Source organism: Etheostoma cragini, chromosome 3 (genome assembly GCF_013103735.1).
Source record: "Etheostoma cragini isolate CJK2018 chromosome 3, CSU_Ecrag_1.0, whole genome shotgun sequence".
Taxonomy (NCBI): domain Eukaryota; kingdom Metazoa; phylum Chordata; class Actinopteri; order Perciformes; family Percidae; genus Etheostoma; species Etheostoma cragini.
The window spans coordinates 21524292-21529901 of record NC_048409.1 but is presented as its reverse complement, the minus strand read 5'-3'; the positions used below and the strand labels follow the sequence as shown (position 1 = coordinate 21529901).

Below are 5610 nucleotides of genomic sequence, written 5' to 3'. Positions count from 1 at the left end.
CCCCCCCCCCCCCCCCCCGATCTGCAGTATCCCATGACACATCCTACTTGCCTGCAATATTTAACAAAGAGAATGGGTATTGCTGTAATGTATATACATGGCAGAAGGCATACAATAGATTGAGGAAGTTTAACATGTAATTTTCCGTCTCTGTCTGATTTTCTTTTAAATCCACAAGAGGAGAGTAGATTCAGAACAGAGTGGAATGAACATTTCAACAACCTCCATTATCATTAATGTGTGATGGACACTAAGGCTACATACTAACACAGCACACTGAGAATGCAGACTAAATAGGAGCAAAAACTCACAGATGACAGACTGGAATATTGTATCATATAACACAAGGTGTACTGCAAACTGATGGGAGCAGAGGATTTCTAAAGCAGTGTAAATATGCTGTTACATTTTCTTGTTTAAAGACGAGCATTTGTATAGCTTTTGGTTTGAAAGGTTGGCTTGTCTGAAGGTGGATTTCCAACTAATCTGTGTCTAAAATAATTATCTGATAATCCATATTCACAAAAAAAACCAGTTTGATTTTATTCATGATTATGAATATTTTATTATCTTCATCAAATTCGATTTTCCAGCAGCTCTTCCTTGAGATCCTCCCTACTTTGTGAATATTTCATGGTGACTTTTAAAGAGTAATGAGACTTTAGTGAGTGGCTTCTCTCTATGATATAATATGGATTAAGATGTAACCTCAGACCACACAAAGACCACAAAGAAGCTTCTCATTCAGTAAGTAGTGTTCAAGTTAATTTTTTTATTTCAGATCCGTAAGAGATATTAGAAGCCCAAACCAATCAACCTCTTCTTACCAAATCTAACATTGGCACTGTCAGCTCTTAATGTATATCACAGTTGTTCTTCTTGTGATTAGCAACACAACACACTGGGACATAGGAACGCGTCAGCAGCACTAAAGATTGATCTATAATCGTAAAATTAATGTTGTTGCTATGTACGTAGGTACTAAAGTGCGGATAGAGCCACATCTTTCTGTCCGAGTCCGGCCTGTGTCCGACAGAGCACTAACTGAACCAGACCCGAGACCGACATAGTTAAAATTAATTTTTTTTCTCATACTTATGACACATGAACATTTGTTTGTGTGGAAAGCCTGCTTTTATTAAGCAACCGTAGGAAGTTAATCGGAAATGTCAACAGATGAGCTCATCAGCGCACAAGGGGGTGTACAGAGGAAGAGGGATGTTAGGGTAACACTTTTAATTGTTTTAATCATAAAACGAACCTTCTCATCAAGTGAAACCAGCCCATGGGCTACCGAGTCCCGCCAGGATCGGTTTGGTTATCTATCCTCTAGTATGTACAAGAAGAAACAAACCTACAGTAAGGTTCTCATTCAATGCATTTCCTTTATTTCATGTGTTGGTGTGTAGTAAAGGGCACACTTCTCGTCTGTTCGCCATCTCTGTCTTTCAGCTTACATGCACAAATTAACTTGTACAATTACTAGTAGCTTATTCATTCAATCAACTCAAACATCCAGTTTCACATAAAATGCATCACACCTGTTGTTCCACACAGACCTGAAGGTATTCAGAATCAGACAAGTAGCATCTGCCCTTTACTATACACCAACACATGAAAATAAAGGAAACGCATTGAATGAGGTGTGTCCAAACTTTTGGCCTGTACCATTTCTATATATCTATATATCTATATAGATATCTATATATTTATATATATATATATATATATATAGATATATATATATATATATATATATATATATATATATATATATATATATATATATATATATATATATATATATATATATATATATATATATATATATATATATATATATATATATATATATATATATATATGGCATTATTACCTCTGATAGAATATCTGGAAAATTGACATTCAAGTGTGCCCAGTGTGTGTGGAGTACACGCAAACGTATGGGGGATGAAAAGATTCCACAGTCCACTAAATTAAAAAAGCAAATGAAAGATGGCAAAGCAGAAGAAGAATGGATAACAATATACTGGTTATGTGTGGTCTGACTGATGAGAGTCTCTTCTCCACTTAGGACTTTTTCTACAAGGACAACGATATCTCACTGCTGGTGCCAAACAAAGTACACACACAGTAGAAGAAGAGACGTTCAAAAGTATGTGCCAAAACAGGCTGAGTAGCTAATCATTATTCACAAGACATTACCATAATCATAATGTCTGACATGTTGGATAATTCCGCCCAACTGAGCACAATTGTTTTTGAAATTGATGTTGTGGGAAATCCATAATTTTTGTCCTAGTTACATGATGGAGAAGGTAAAATAATAGGGCAACAGCATGGGCGGATCCTGTTCATGTATCTTAGTGACAGAAATGGAGGTTTACAACAATCACCAGTGGAACACAACAGTGTTTGTTGTCACCAATGCAAGAATATATCTAAAGTGTCAGGCTATCTGTGTCACGGGCACAGGCCAAGGGGGAATACCTGCCCTCATTACATTACCACTGCCAGCAATCTGGAATCAGTGTGTGTGATTAAAAAGTGAAATACCCACTTATTACTATGACAGTCAAGTAATTATCACAGCGGGTATGTAAATTAAACTTTCAATGAACGAAAAACGTCTGATTTGATTACCAGCATACGTGAAGCCGTCTGGATGTCTTGCCTTACCCAGTGGAACTTCAGTGAAATTATTAATTTAAAGCAAATCTAAATACACATAATCCATCAGAGTCATGGAGAGCCGAAATTTAAAGCTGACCAAGATTGAAAAGGCCCTGTGAGGTTAAAACTTTATCAATTACATACCCATCTCTCTTGCTCTAATCATTCTTATTTTCTCTTTTTTTGCTTTACTTCCCATTTCCCTTAGTCTGTGTTTATTTTCCGTTCCCCTGTCCAATACACCCCCCCCCCCGATCTCTTTATCAGGTCTGAAAACACAATTTCCACACTGTTTGTTTTGGAGGACCACTTTGTCTCCAGATATAAAACGTTTTGCTCAAGTCCATCTCAAACACCTTCCTTTATCTTTTATCCTCTTCCATTCACTCAGTTCTTTTCTTACTCTCAATTTATTGCTCGACTGATAAGGCCAATAGATTTAGAAAGTTATAGAGTTTTTGTCACCAATGCTGCTGAATCTGATTATTAGGAAAGGGAACCATGGGGGCAGTTTTTAGGCCATCAAAGTGAGTCTGTATTTTTTCTGTGAGAGCAAATGTCTCTAATAAAATACAGATAGATCTTTAACAAAATACACATTAACTGAATTTTCTATCCATAAAAAATACATTACGTGTATAATGGAAAAGTGTACATGTACAGATAAAATGATCACGCAAGAATATTTTTCATTTAGCATTATTATTAATATTTTCAGCATTCACCCTGACCTCTTAGCTACACTCAATATGCTTCACAAGGGTTTCATGCTATACCAGCTACGGGTGTACATCCCAAGCCTAAAGTGTAATGCTGTTCCTGCTGCACAGACACCCGGCCTGGCCTGTTGAGATCAGACTCTTGAGCAAAGCAGCAGTCTCAATCATCTGCTGCCTCCCCTTCATGTCCCATTGGCTGTAGCTCACAGCTGTTTAGTTTCAGGGCGAGTGAATCACTTCAGTTAACAAGTGGAGAGTTTTTTTAGGCTGCATACTCCAGACTGGACACAATGTCTGGCAGATGTAGCCTCATATCATACAAGCATCAATGCTTTATCAGTATGGAAATGTCCCACACACACACACGCACACAGACAGACAGACACACACACACACACACACACACACACACAAACACACACACACACACACACACACACACACACAGTGAATCTAATTTCCATTTCCCTGAATTCTAAGTATTTGTGATGTGTTTCTTTGGTGAATTACCATACAAATAACTTGCACCGCTTATCAAAGTTTTGTTTAGGAAGCCAGAACAGAGTGACACTGTTTGAGAGAGAATACCTTGATTATTTTAGAAGGAGGTATTGAATCCTTCAATATCTCAAAACTGACACATTTATACTTTACTTCTCTGTAACGCCTCACAGAGGATCACACTAGTTTGTAAGTGCGCACACTTATATGCAACAGCAGAGGCTCAGCAGCCCCCACTTCCTGCCGTGCCTCTCTCCAAGTTTCAGGGTGACTGATTAAAAAAACAGCTTGCTTCATCATAATGTTAAACAACTCATTTTTGTGTCTTCTGAACATTACTGCATCAGAGCAGAAGGCAGCAACATGCTGAAAGCTACTTTGCCGACCAGACTCTAACATAAATCTAACAAAAACATGAATCAGTGTTAAACTATATTCCTATTCCCTCATTCTCTGCATCTTAGTGCCTACAATGTACTAAGTGTACACCGCTGTGTGATGTGCAGTTTACATGTGTGTCTCTCTGTGTGTGTGTGTGTGTGTGTTTGCATCTGTGCATAATACTATGTGCAAACATTACAGTCTGTGTGTAGGCGTGAATGTCATGTGGACGTCAACCTTTGTGTTTACCTGCAGACTAAGCAGCTGCTTTGGGGAGCAGAACACAGCTGTCTGCTAGAGACCTCAGGGAGGCTGAAGGAGCAGAGCAGAGGATGGACTCATAAACATGAAGAATTATCCGATACAACCAAGGCTACGCACCCAAGGCAAAGCAGTCCATGGATTTTTAAATGGTGATTCTAAAATCCCGCTGCCACTACCTCGGCAGCCACATTTACAATAACCTTGCCTTTGTGCACACAATCTTACCCCACATAATGCCTATGTTTTGTGTTCAGGGTTCCAGTTTTATAAAACCTTTAAAAAAACAGACCAATAGTGCTGTCAATGTCAGCATTGCAATTCAGATGTTCAAATGTAATTTTAGCATTCATGTGGCATGACATTAACCCTGCATTTCTGACTACTGACACCTCTTGTCACATATAAAAAAAAACATACATCTTTTTCTAGCTCTATGTGGATGTTTAGCTGTTTCACTGATTGGGTAGTTGTTACTCATGTTGCTACCTTAATACATCTTCTGAAAATGCACAGGTAACCATCAGTCATGAATATGCTTTGCAAATGGTAAAATACTTTATAATCCAAACCCACCATCTGATTAGGTTTGGTCACGTTTTGCCAGACCTCCCTCCACAGCGTAGCAGAGGAGGGTCTGGCTAAGCCACACAGCCTTCCAGGATGGGAATCCGACTCTTCCGGCAGTACTGAAGCAGTCCTGGAAGTGGAACTTCATGGATATAGACCATAGGCACCGATAATGCAAGTCAAAAACACTGAGCACCCAAGTGTGCCAGACTGCCAGTAGGCTACATTCATTTAAAACGAAACATTGCAGTTGGTGTTGAGTGAAGCGCCTGTCATAGTGGGAATGGTTATGTTGTTGTCAATCCACTGCTCCATCCACTAATTTCCCACAAAGCTGATTATGGTTACATGTCAGTTAAACTTTTCATCTCCGATCCTATCTGTATTTGTGAGATGGTGGCGCTGTCCGGAGTTGAAAAGATAGCTTACTTTATACAGTGGGTACGGAAAGTATTCAGACCCCTTTAAATTTTTCACTCTTTGTTTCATTGCAGCCATTTTCCAA

At 38.7% G+C, this 5610-nt stretch overlaps 1 protein-coding gene and 1 long non-coding RNA gene across 2 annotated transcripts in view; one reads left to right on the top strand and one right to left on the bottom strand.

Moving 5' to 3' along the window:
• lsamp (limbic system associated membrane protein) overlaps positions 1 to 5610 on the bottom strand; it is a 603277-nt gene that overhangs the window by 464132 nt on the left and 133535 nt on the right. The gene's annotated exons all lie outside the window — the stretch shown is intronic.
• Positions 4396 to 5610, top strand: part of LOC117938050 — a 13462-nt gene continuing 12247 nt past the window's right edge. Inside the window, exon 1 of the long non-coding RNA XR_004655319.1 lies at positions 4396 to 4408. This is a non-coding gene — a long non-coding RNA (uncharacterized LOC117938050). The remainder of the gene's footprint in view (positions 4409 to 5610) is intronic.